The sequence below is a fragment of the Pteropus alecto genome, unplaced genomic scaffold, assembly GCF_000325575.1.
Source record: "Pteropus alecto unplaced genomic scaffold, ASM32557v1 scaffold3, whole genome shotgun sequence".
Lineage (NCBI taxonomy): Eukaryota > Metazoa > Chordata > Mammalia > Chiroptera > Pteropodidae > Pteropus > Pteropus alecto.
Window position 1 is genome coordinate 31,029,492 of NW_006442484.1, and position 14,323 is coordinate 31,043,814.

Here is a 14,323-nt window from a genome sequence, read left to right on the forward strand (position 1 = left end):
GGGAAATAGCTGGACACAGATAATTGTACATGTTCAAAAAGTCAAATTTTGTGACACAAAGGACAGCGTAGATGCTGTAGCTCAGTGAATTTTATTAATCACCGTTTGATCTTTTGTATTTCATGTTAGATATCTAAACTCTTAGCATGAAGAAATGTTTATTTTGAGAGGTTTTCAGGAGACCGATAATTGTACTTCAGATTATAATATATCCTCAGGGATACTCCTTCCTTTTTTTTCCTTTTTCTTTTTTTCTTTTCATTGTTAGGTTTCTGAATCAATTTAGCTATCGAGCTTTCAGATATGAATATAAAATGTGTATGTGCAGAGGGAGCAACGGGGACAAACTCAAGACAATGTCCTAGGAGCAACAATGTTAGGAAAAAATTAAGGTCTTAGACAAACTTTAAATGCTAGGAAATTCCCAATTTATAGTGCCTGCCAGTATCTCAACACCATGGCGGGGGGCGCTTAACTACATTTTTGGTGCCTTTGGTTGAACCTACATGTTAAAAGACAACGTTAATTGTGAATCTAAATTTGCTTTCTCAGCATCAGACCCTTAATGCTAATAATCTATAGTCGCTTATTGGATGATTATATTGAAGAGGGTTTGGTCCAGGAGTAAAAAGGCATTCTGCAAATGGCATCCTACTCATCCAGACATGGCAGTGTTGTGCTCTTAGCCTCTTCTTACTAGTCTCTCCTGCACAAGCCTTCTCAAACTCTTGGTCATTTTATCATGTGCCATACTTTTTTTTAGCTTGTGCATATCTGAATCTCCTTAAAAGGATTATTAGTGGATGTCGTTTCTGAATTTGTGGTGTCCTGTCTTATATTGGTATGATATTGTTATGAATTATAGAGTTTTACTGATTCTACTTAGAAAAAACAAGGGAAATCTATGTCACATATGCAAAAGAAACATTATCATATTAAAATCAAGAGAAAGAAGAATTTCTCAAATCTAAATTGGCTTTTATAGCTTGTTGCAGGTCACAAAATTATGAGTTTAGCCAAAATTATTTTTAAAATGTAAAAATTATTTAAAATAACTTCAAATTGATAGTTGGCTTTTTAAAAATAAACGTTTTAATATTTATTTATTTTAGATTTGTTTTTTAATTACAGTTGACATACAATATTATGTTCGTTTCAGATATATAACGTAGTGATTGGACATTTATATTCCCTATGAAGTGATCCCTTTGATAAGTCTAGTACTCATCTGACACCACACATAGTTATTACAGTATTATTGACTACATTCCCTATTTTGTACTTTACATCTCTGTGACTATTTTTATAACTGGTAATTGGTATTTCTTAATCCATTTCACTCTGCTATCTGAAAATTTATTTTAAAATCTTAAGTCTTAAATAGAAAGGGTAAAAATAATTGTATTCTAGTTACTTAAAATAAATAAATTCTCTTTTTCCTTCTTTGCAAACAATACAGGCCCAACTATGTCATGCTTCAGGTAAGGCAAGCAAGAATATGAAACCAAGTTTAGTTCTGTGGTTTCACAACTGTATTTGCAGGTAGGGCAACTTGTTTTACCTGGCGGTGTGATGAGCAAATTAAATATCAATATGGAAATAAGGTATAAAGGAGCATAGAGGTAAAGAAATTAAGTGCAGTAAATGTGTGCTCAGAGAGAGGAAGAAATGCCTTACACCTTGACCAAAAAATAATGTCATTCTGTTACCAAAGTATGTCAGGAAAAAAATAACTTCATGAACATTTACCATTGTAAACAAGGTCCATACATTGTAATTTACAAGATAAACCTTTTTTAAACAAGACGCAAATATTTTTCTTCATAAATAACCATTAGGAGAATGTAATAACAGTCACCCAAACGATTTGAAAATGCATTTGGGCTTCTTGAAATAACCTTTGTGTGTGTGTGTGTGTTTTGTTTGTTTGTTTTTGTTTTTTTTATATACCTAAAGAATAATTTACTGAGATAAAATTAATATAACATAAAATTAACCCTTTAAAAATGAACAGAAATAACAATTTTTGTAACTCCCACCTTGGGAGAGTCTTATAAAAAAAGTGCCATAAGTAATTAAAAGAACTTAAAAATGCTACAAGTAATTTTGTCAACTAAAAACTATTATTGATAATACATTTATGGAGTTACTTTAGCACCAATGAAAAGTGAAATATATTGATATGAAAATATAGTCAGACAGACTATTAAACATTACCATTCATTTGGACCAGTGGCTGAGACAATCTTTAAGGTTCCTTCAACACTGAGATGTAAGATGTTCCCTCTGAAGTACAAAATATACAAAGGTCAAAATTTTTTCTTAATTACTCGTAAGAATAGTTCATCCTAAATAAATAGTAATAGACATTGCATATAATTAAGGCAAAATCTATTCCTCTACAAAAGTCCATAAAAGCAATAAAATAAATTCTACATTCTTTTAAATATAGTAATGATAATGGCTATTCTATGCTCAGCATAGATATGACCTGTTGCCACATTTGGTTGTTAGGTGCTGAAAAAGAAACACATAAAGAGGAATAACTATCTTTTTTTTTTTTTTTCAGTGCAGACAAAGTAAATGTCAAATTTCTCAGTAAAATCCATATGAAATGAAAGTTGAGATAGGAAGTGGCATAGCAGGTTATATTTTCTTCTTATATTCTGTTAGAGAAAAATACACAGTCAACTCACTGCTTTTCTGACTGAGACATGTACTAGTGTTTCCTAGTTGCTCCCTGCCATCTCCTACCAATCTCCTACCAGAGAGCTGTCAGCTGACCCCTGGCCATGGCCATTACCACTGATAAGGGGGTTACCAGGTAGAATATGGTCCAGATCTTCCAAGTCAGCAAGAAGTATTTAAGGCATGACAGGCTTGAGTGACCTGTCAGGCTGTGAGATTATGTGAACCAGCTGTGGAGTGGAAGTCAGTTTCCTCAGGACCTTATTTTGCTTCCTCTGTCAACTTTACTTCTGTCTTCCTGTTCCCACAGTAGATCTTTGATGCCTTTCTAGCTGGACTCCAGTCATCCAATCCAGTGCACAGAAAATGAGATATAATTAAACATTATTAAATATTTAAAACCATTAAATGCCCCTATTAAGCTTCTCTAAGATAAAACCGGAGAACAAAATTACAGCTTTAAATTCTTCCTTCTGACAGTCAGGAATTCAGAGGGAGATGTCTGTTATTTCATACCCGATGGTGCCTGTAAGTATCCCTTATGCACATATGAAAGTAGCAACCTACAAGGAATTACTTAGCTTTCCTAATGTAAATAAAAGTTGGTTATATCTATGTTTCAAAGGGGGAATTAAAGCCTAGGTTTGATTAGAATATTCATTTTTATTCCAACCTAGAACTCACAGCATACAAATAGATGAATTCGGCTCGTGAGAGAGAGCAAAGCCAATTTAATCTCTGGCTCCCCTGAGGTAAATGTAGTTCATGGTCCTGCCCCCACCCCAACCTCAGCTATAATCCCTGACTCCTGGAGGTAAAAATGCACTGAAGTGAGGAAAATTTTGCAGCAGGATATAATGATCCAAAATGACAGGGACAATAATGACAATGAATTTCATGTCTCGCAGTCATGAGCTGGAGATGCTTGACTAGGCTGACTTATACAATTAAATGGTTACAGGTACAGCAGGAGATGCAGTTAGTTGTGTGCTTTGGGGAACGATGCCTCTGGCAAAAGGCGTATTGTGGCATCCAGACTCTTTTGTTAAGAAGAAACTATTACTCCTCTAGGCATGCACCTGCAATTGTACACTTTAATAAAAGAAAGCCTAGGTTAAAGATAAGTCTTTTAAGGTGTTGATTTTATCTACTTTGAAAGCTAAAAAAAAAAAAAAAAAAATCAATTACCCAATAACACAAAGGTAATTTTTCCTTTTTGTTTTTCCATTGAGTTCCTGGAACATGTCAGATCTAAAGGTGGTGCCTTTAATGCTCATTTACATTATTTGCAAACACCATTGTTGAATTAATTGGGTGTTATCTACTTTAAATCTGACAGGCACATTAAATTCTTCAGAGTAATAGAAATAGATTGAATAAATAACTGATTGGTGTGGATATACAAACAAAATAGCAGCCATTGTGCAAATTTGGCTTCAGGCTTCTTATCCTAGTTCTTGTAAGGTTGGTAAGGCGATCTCTGAAGTGGAGTGTATGAACCCTGTGGGGCACACGAGACCACCCACTGGGTGTACTAAGAGCATAATAGAACTACTTAGATGTATTTCTATATAAGTGGAATTTTGTATATGGTTCAAATGTCATATATCTATATGTACAATAGTATAGGTATGTATTTATAAATAAACATCCATATCGAGGTTATGTGATGACATTTACTTTTGTAATACTCAACGTGATTTTTCTTTTTTGACCTACTGGGTTAGTAATTTGTCATTATTTTATATCTTTGGTAACTGACTAATTTGAATGTTTTCAAGGTACATGTATCCAGTAAGAGGAAAAAGTCCTCTGGAAGAGTAAACATTACCAAATCACTTCCTTTATTTTTCAAGGTCCAATTTCTGTGGACTTTGATTAAGGGGTCTAGATGAAAACAAAATTTTTGGCTAAGAGGGTTGTTTATCTTGAGAACCTCAAAATTATCAAAATTCAGCATGATACATTAAATCTTGTTTATTGTTTTCATTTTTATTTCCATCTTAATATAAAAATATATATTTTCAATTGTAAAGTTCAATCTCCAAGTAGTTTTTAAGGCTCTGTTTTAGATCCTTATTATTGTACATAGTGAGGTTTAAAATATGTAAATATTGATACATGTAGAAGAAATATATAGAACATATATGTTGTCTTTTTTCTTATGTAAACATTTAAGAATAATCTATAGTTTAGTTTTCTTCTCAAACTTTGTAAAAGTATAATGTTATGTATTTTGTAAGTTGATATAAACACTGTGGAAAACAATTAGTTAGACATTCCTAGTAAAATTAACCTTGTGATTCAGTGATTCTCCTACTGAGTATATGCCCCAGAGAAACTCCTACAACATGGCCACTAGAAGATATGTACAAAAAGTTTATTGCAGCCGTGGGTATTATTTCGAAAAGGAAATATATATCAAGATATTAGGTAGCTAGTCAGACATGAGCAACAGGGGAACAAAGGAATATGAGTTCAGCCTAGAGAGTACCCAAAGAATATTCCAATGGTAGCAGAATTCTGGGTATGCACATGTGCACTAGGCAGAGTTTTATAGCAGCCAGGTGTCAATCAAAATGACCTCACTTGCCAATCACCTAGGAATGCCTTGGGAACCACCTATCACGGCCCAAATATAAGGCAGACATTCCCGCTTCTGGGTCCTTTTTGCCTTTCTGGGCTCCTCTTTTGCATTTCTGGGTTCTCTCTCTTTTTGCTCACCTTTTGTTGCCTTTTTACTCTTTTGTGGCCATTTTGGCCCCTTTGTGTTAGTTCCAGCACTGGGACCATGTGCCTCCTTGGGGAATATTTTGTCTTTTTCCATGTGCCTCCTTGGGACATTCTTTGTCTTTTTAAAATGTATTTTTAATAAAACTATTAAATCTCAATGACCTGTGATTCTTCACTGCATCATTTGAGAAGAACCGAGGAAAATGCTAACTACACGTCTGCGCCGTCATTATCCCTCTCCCTCTTCACTGCTATTGGGGTGACGCTGAATTCCATTTGGCCCCAATGGTGACAGATAAATGAATAAATAACCTATAGAGTAGTCACATGATGGCATTGAAAGTGAATGAAGAAAGCTAAGCTGAACAACAGGGATGAGTCTTAGAAAAATAATGGTGAAAATGTCACAATAACTTGCCTCACAATTGTAAACATCACAATAATACTTGAAAATGGCTCTCCAAAGTAGTTCAGTGTAGTTGAAACAATTAATAGTATGGAAGTAGACAAATGAGGTTTACAAACTTTATTGAGCCCCACATTACAAATCTGTGAATTTAGGTTTATAATGCATAACTCATAGGGTGTTTCGAGGTTTAAATGAATTAATAAACGTAAAATGACTTTACAAAACGTTATTTTAAATATTGTTTTTTTAGATCAATTTTATGTATATTCTACAGTCTATCAAATTTCTACTTTTCATGAGTATGTTCCAAAACATCAGTTCCACAAATGTCTCTTTATAAGTTTAAAACTTGCAGATTTTCCCAGATAAGTTTGTAAAACATTCTTAGGAAAAAGGAAAATATTGTGCATATAAACATGCTCTAATTAAGTACATAATCTTTGAAATTTAAGAGTTAGAAAACACAATACTTTAACTTACTCTAAAATTATCTACCTCTTAGACATTGATTTAAAACATTTGTTTTAATATTTCTTTTTTGTGCATATGCAGTTTTACACTTACAGATTAAATGGATAATTTTTATTTTGATTTCCTACTATTAGCTTTTCCATTGTATTTTTCCTCTTGTTTTCTGTGAGTTACATAAATGAAACTGACATTATTGCTCATATAGCAGGCATATTTTTTTTGCCCCCAAATGCTGCCTTTTTGCTATTCAGTATATCTGGATACCAACTAATGCTAAATGAAGTTTGACATGTACCCCTAAGAAACAAAACTTAGAAATTGTGACTTCAAAGGAAACCTTGAATAAATAGGACACATTTGTGTCCACCCAGGCTAACATCCAACATATGCTTTAGCTTCCTGATGATGAGACAGAGCAAAACAGCCCCTAGGAAAGTTTGCAATTGTTTATTGCTCACTTGACCAGCATGTATTAAATACCAGGCTTTCATCCTCTTATAATTAGTTTTTTTGAGAAAGTAAAAAGCACACAAAAGTAGATTTGATCAGGTATAGGATACTGAGATAGTAGTCCTCCATATTGCATTCTGTATATAAAAGCTTATAACCAGTGGTAAAATTCACTAATAGTAGGATATGTATTCATATAAGTTGTTTGAACAAATAGTTCTGGTGGGTTCTCAGTAAGTTATCTACCTCTCACACACTGTTGCTCATTTGACCCTTTTTGAAAAGATGTCGGATCAAAGGCAAAAGCTCTTGTATCAAAAATATCTATTGCCCGCCCCTTATCCCCACTTTACTCATTCATTCAAAAAATATTTTTAGAGCTTCCACTATTTTCCCCAATGCATTATGCCGAGCATTAGGGCCAAAGGCATCAAGGACAGAGCTTTGAGCTTTCAGGTTCTGAGAGAGGTTACTGCATATATGCCAAATATTGTGTCAAATACATGGTCGCTACTACCAACAACATTTTACGTTTGTGTAGCAGAATATGGTTTTCAAAATATTTTTTCCCCTGTAAATTATCTTAGTTGACCCGGCTCAGTATGTATGCTGAGATGGGATATCATGACCCCTATTTTAAAGGAAAAGGATATCAAAGCTAAATATTTGGATCAATATTTTGGACATGTGCGGAGGTGAAAGTAATTTTTTTTCCTTGGCAAATAAAAAAGCTTTACAAATGCAGATTATAACATCATAAGTTTTTTTCAGCTGCCATTAGGTTTTAAGTCTGTCACTCATTTAACAAAAAGCAACCAAATAGTTCAACAAAATATACATATTTTTATTAAGGGAAACTTCAGACATGTGCACATGTCTCTTGTAGTTTCATAACTTTAGCTCCTGATTAAAAAAAAATCAGCCCATAAACAAAATCCTGGTTTAGAGTCACAAATGTCTATTTATTGTTAACTAATAGGTTTCCTGTCTTGTCCTCATGGTTTTATTTACTGGTTTCCATGTATATACTGTACATTCACAGTTAGGCTTGTTCCATTAATCCATTGCTACATAAGACACAACACCCAAACTTAGTGGCTTACAACACCAGTAGACACTCTCATAATTCTGAGAATGTATAGGCTCAGCTGGGTGTTTCTCACTTGGGATTCCTCCTGTGATTGCAGTGAGATGGTGGCTGAGACTGGAATCTTCTGAAAGCTTTCTTACATACATCTTTGGCTCTTAGGCTGAGAAGGCTGGAACAGCTAGGGGCTAGCTCCTCAACTCTGTCTCACTATGGCTTTTCCACATGATTGGGTTGGACTTTTACATAGTCAGACTTTTTACATGGTAGCTGGCTTGCCCCAATGAGTATACCCAGAGACCAAGGCTTATTAAAAGTAAGTCTTCTTCTGATCTAGCCTAAGGGAAGTCACACAGTGTCAGTTCTGCCACATTCTGTTAATTAAAATGAATCACAGGGGCAGCCCAGGTTTAAGGGATAGGACATTATGAAAGTAAGAAAAAGAGGAAGCATAGTTTATTGGGGGGAAATGGGACATCTATGGGGAATAACTGCAAGGAGGCTGGGTCAAATGGTTTTGTCAAAAATATTTTATAGATGTGGTATGGATTTTTATCACAAGTCTATTTGCCTCTTTTTTTTTTTTCTAATCAGTCATCATAATCATTGCCTAGGTCAATTACAGTATTTCATTTGAGGTTAAGTACAAAATGGTACTTTCCTAACTCTGTTTTATTTGTTGGATTACTTATAATTTCCCTGTATCAACTCTTTGCCTATCTTTAGTTAAATTTTGTATAAAATCTGGAGAAATGCTTGATTCTTTCAATTACTTACTAGTTTTCAAAAATGAGTTGCTGTTCTAGCATCTTTTAGTTGTAAAACTATTTTTAGATTACCAACTAAACTCATGACTTTAAATATATTTGCTGTGTGTCAATTTATTAGTTACTGATGTTCAAATTGCCCTATCTCTGGCTCATGGGCACCTCCTCAAGTTGGCTCTGGAGCCCTTTTGATATGCTGTCAATGGTCTGTGATGACTTCTGTGCTATCTGCTATGATAAGTCATTCCAGACTCTTCTTGAAACTTACCTGCCCTAGACCTAGAAGCAACCCTTTCTTCAATAAACCTTGACTCCTTCCTGTGGGAAATGGTAATTAGAGGCCATAATCTATTTACTGTGGATGTTTATTGCTATTGATTGTTCATTATTTCTAGGCCTTTCAGTAGTAAGAAAAAAAGAAAATGTTTTGTTTAAAGAAGAAAATCACGATGAATTTTTTGACATAATTCCACTTTGAATTTCAGAGTACATGGCTGTTATTCAACCTCATCTATCGCACTGCTAAAAATATTATTAACAGTGAGCTTTTAGAAGACTCCAGTCCCAGCCACCATCTCCATGCAATCTCACTGCACAATTTAAGATTTTTTTTATTGCATTTTTGTTGATTTTTCTTTGAGTATATGCCAATGGGGATATGTGGACAAATTACTGTCTTTTAAAGTTACAGTTTCTACTAGTGTGATTATGCCACTAACTCAGTACAACAAATCAATTTAATTTTGCTTTAGATCATTAGGGTCTTTTTTTTTAAGCTGTGCTTTTGTTTAATAGTTATGTACAGCATTTCAAAGTAAAAGAAAGACTATTCAAATAAGACTAGCTTTTCTCACTGTTCCTTCTACCCTTTTACCTCCTTCTCCTTAAACATTCCATTTTTTTTAGAATTTTGGTATATACTTTCATTGTATGTATGCATGTGTATGCATGTGCATATAGTATATGTACACTTGTGTTTGCTCCCTTTACCATTTCTTAGCTAATAGTAGTGCCTTGATTTTTTTTCTGCCTAATATAGTGGATATTTTATTCTATAGTATAAAGAACCACAAAATTTTGAAAAGATTTTTTAAAGTCATCCAAGTCCTAATTCCATGGGATTAAGTTTTGTAGCTATGTTAGCTGCTTAGATCAAAATACATCCATTGGTACAGCCTTAGCCATCAATAAATCAAATTTTCAAGTGATTTTTCTTTTTATAAGTGAAAATAAAACCTTATTTTTTTTCTTTGGACACCACAAAACAATGGCACATCCACTAGTTTTATCTGTATAGAGACTTTAAAATTAGGCTGTAAGTCACAAATGCATAATTTTATCATTATATAAAATACGCTGTGATTTGTTTAAAATTGCTAAAACCTAGTTCATATCATCTACTTGTGTTGAGTGCAGTCCACTTAGTCAGACTAAATGCTCATGTTAACTATAGTCTTTTTAATAGATAGGTCTGTTTTATGTTAATACATGAAATTATATATTTCTTAGAAAAATTTTATTTTTATATTGATGGTATATTTAAAAAATTTAGACATGAACCTAATTAATTATAGTTTGAAGGATTAATTAATTAAAAGTTTGAAGGATTTTCTGCTTTTCTTTTAGAGACATTGGGAAAATACACACCTAAGAACTATACATTTTGTTTAAATGTGCCACATATTGAGGCTTAAAGTAACTATCTAGTGCATTTGTCTCAAATCGTAATTCTCCTTTAGAAATACGATCTTATAGGTCACATTTTGAAAGAAGGGAAGGGTGAAATAATGGCCATTGGAATGTGGGAAAATAGGAAATAAAAGCTATAATGATTTGTCTTTAGAAATGAATTTTCTTGGTACCTTATCATATGGCCATATAACACCTCACATATATGTTGGCAGAGTCCCTAGGTGCCCACTGATATACCCACTCTAGCATATTTTCTAGCATTATTTCAAGGGGATCGAGAGTCTTTGCTCAGATAAATGTATAGAAAAAGGAAGAAACAGAGAAAGAGGGAAAAAAGCCAGTAGTCAAATCCATTTGGAGTGCTCTGCAGACAACACAGCAGCTTTCTTAGTGTAATGGGAAGCCAGGCTGGTGTCTAAATTCACAAGAAATAGCAATAATAAAAACATCTCTTCAATAAAAAAGCCCCACACTTTAGTTTCCACTACCAATTTTATAACCAAACCCTGGTAATGTAATATAGAAAAACTGAAAAGAAGTCATTGGTACATAAGTCTTATAAATAAACCTAACACCTTGGTAGGTTATATTCTCTGGAGCCAAATAGGACCACTGTTTTAGAATGTGAATTGCAAAGTGGTTTCATTATTACTATTAATACTTACTCATGTCACACTTCATATTAATGAAACACTACTTAGATCATTATATCTGCCCACAGAAAACATGAAACATCTAACACCTACTTACAAAAGAAACTCAGCTCTGCGTATTAAACACACACACACACACACACTCACACACTCACACACTCACACACTCACACACTCACACACTGACTTCCCACACAGCTTATATAACTACTACTCCTTTACTATCCAAAACCAAATAGGTATTCTAGCATTCCCTGGAAAACTATCGCCAATATATAATTTGCTGTCTATTCAGAAGAATAAGTCTTTTGAGCAAAAGTGGTAAAAGAATACAGTAATTACATGAGCAACAGTCAGATTAATAACAAAATCAAATAATTGTACTTTGTCTTTATGTCAAAGATAATTAACATATAACTCTGAATTAACTTGGGATAGGTAATGTCAAAGCCTCTCAGTTAATTAGAAACTTCATATTTCTCAGTTTTTTAAAATTAATTAATTAATTTTTTATGGTGACATTGGTTAACGAAATCCACTGTTTCATCTGTACACTTTAACAGCAAGATAGATTATATATATATATATTTGCACTATGTGTTCGCCACCCATAGTTAGATTTCATTCTGTAGTTTTTCATTACAGTTTTAACCTGATGAATACAATGATAAATACATTTGGTGATTTGTGCAGTTTTACATCCCCTTACGAAGGACAAAGTCTGACTAAAAGAGAACTAAGATGAGTCTCCAAAGAGTTCTCTCTCTCTCTCTTGCTAATTTTCTCTGTGCAAAGCACTGTACCTCAGTAGTTACCTTGTCTATTTTGGTAAAAGGAGGGTATAAATATATTATCATTAAAGATAATCTGATATACAATGGAATATTACTCAGTCATAAGAAGAGATGAAATACTGCCATTTGTGACAACATGGATGGACCTCGAGATAATCATGCTAAGCAAAACAAGCTAGACAGAAAAAGTTGAAAATCACATGATATCACTTATATGTGGGATAGAAACCTAAAAGCAACAAATGAACAGGACAAACAGAGACTCATGGACATGGACTATAGACTAGTGGTTGCCAGAGGGGAGGGATGTGGGCGGAGCAGGGAGGTAGATGGGTAAGGAGGGTCAAATATAGAGAAGTAGGGGGAGAGTAAAGTGAATAAAGGGGATCAAATATATGGTAGCTGAAGGAAACTGGACTTTGGGTGGTCAACACACAACAGAATATGCAGATGTCAAATTATAATATACACCTGAAAATTATATAACTATTAACCAATGTTACCCCAATAAACTTAAAAAAAAGATAATCTGAACATAGTCAGGATTTACAAATTGAATAAATTCACTATTCTCACCCCTTTAAGAGAATAAAATAAATTCAAATTATCTTCAAACAGCATGTGTGACACGCGTTACTTCTGAGTTGAAGTGCGCTACTCTAGACATATATTATAGTCTTGCCTTATCTGTGTAGACTCTAAAGACAAGTGTCAGTACTTTCTAAAATTTTCTTTTCTTAATTTGGTACTCTATTCTTCTTCAAGATTGGCCTCTATGTATTAGTCTTGGGAAGCTTGGAATGACTATAAAGGAAGCAACACTTTACATGGCAAGAAGAAATAATGTATAGAGTCATATCTTTCTAGATAAGATAGTATTCTTAGTTTTTTTTTTTTATATGACTAGCAATTTTATTCATTCATTCATTCATTCATTCAGTAACCATATATTAGCACTGCGTATATAGGTGATGTGATAGATTCTTTGGAGGTACAAAGAATAACACTAAATGTTTCCTTGCCTCAAAAAGCTCTTGGACTATTGGAGGATACCGCTTAGCAGATTAGTGATTTGCAGTATTATGTGAGAAGTTCTGTGAGTGACACATACCTAAGTTGGCTGCGAGGAAATCTAGAAAAGCTTCCTTAAGTAAGCAAGACTTTGCTCAATTTTAAGAAAAAGAAGTATAGCCAGGTAAAGTCATTGGAAAGGATGTGGAAGGAAATACTGTGGCCAGAGGCAAGAAGGCCCGTGAACACAGGAAGCAGTTGTGTAGAGTTTGAACGTAGGGAGAGTAGAGGTGCGGAGTAGCAAATGGGTTCTGGATCGTGGAAGATCAGTTCTGCCATACTGAGGAGTTTATTTTGAATTCTGTAGGCAGTGGAAATTCAGTGAATGAAAACAGCATTTAATGCAGAGAACTCAGGACCTAGGAAACATATTTGAGTGATTTATGGGACATGTTTTGGATGAGGTTTTATGCTGATTTGAAAGAGCCCAGGCTAAGAGAGAGGCGAAGACATAGGAAAGAGCAGGTATAAGTATCCAGTATCCATCTCTTTGCTCAAATTTCCTGGACAATTCCAGTATCCACTAACTAGATTTTCTTATTTTTTTAATAGTTATGTTTGTGACTTGGTCTTTTTATTTCTATGTCTGCTCCTTCTGATCTTTTGTTAAATCTTCCTCAGTTTGGAAGTGAATTAATAAACTAGTGTCAACTATTTTTCAAATTTTGTTTTCAAGAATAATTTAGCTTTAAAAACTTAAGTATTGTGGACTTTAAAAAAATCTGTAATAGCCCAACTGGTTTATGTCAACATTTTGGAAAGAATACCAGTCTTTAAAACGGCATTAAAGATATAAATCTTTGGGGGAGTGAAGAATGCCTGGTGCATGCTAATTTTATACCTATCCAGGTGGAAGAGAGCGAGAAATAGCCAAAGCCATAGATAGGACAAAGGGATGTCAGTCACAACTTGGCCTCTGTTTGGCCTTAACTTTCGTCACTAATCTCATATCAGTGGTTTATTTATTTATTTCTAACCTCTATCATATTAAGATCTTACTTTGACAAATCACATTTTGATTTATAGTCTGTGCTTTTGGCACGTGCTTTAATAGCATTAGCCAACTCCAGACACACACTGAATTCATTATGTACCTTATGTATGTAAGTAGTAATACTTCCTTTTAATGAACATACGGTCACATCAAAGTGCTGGGAGGTTGTTTTACAAAAGCATATTTGTGCAGCGCTCCTCGGAAGTTTGAGACGTGTGTTAAGTTGAAGACTAATATGCTGTATTTAAAGTTATATTTTAATGGAGTAATATATTATAATTTTGCCCTCTCCTTAAGGTGAATAGACTGTTATAGTCTGAGTCTTTGATTCTTAGGCTTAGGTTTTTAATTAGAATTCAACTTTTTTTTTACATGTAATTTTCTTTTATTTTAGACCAGATGAATTAAAAACTCATAAAGTAAAATTGACTTTGAATATGTATGCTGAACTATGATATGGATAAAGAGTTAGATTAATGACTTTTTTTTCTTATTGTCTTTAGGTGGTAAGAAA

The 14,323-nt window shown here is 33.8% G+C and overlaps 1 protein-coding gene across 1 annotated transcript in view; it reads left to right on the forward strand.

Annotated features, from left to right (window-relative positions):
• The window catches only part of GPD2 (glycerol-3-phosphate dehydrogenase 2), a 124,823-nt gene that overhangs the window by 62,119 nt on the left and 48,381 nt on the right, over positions 1 to 14,323 (forward strand).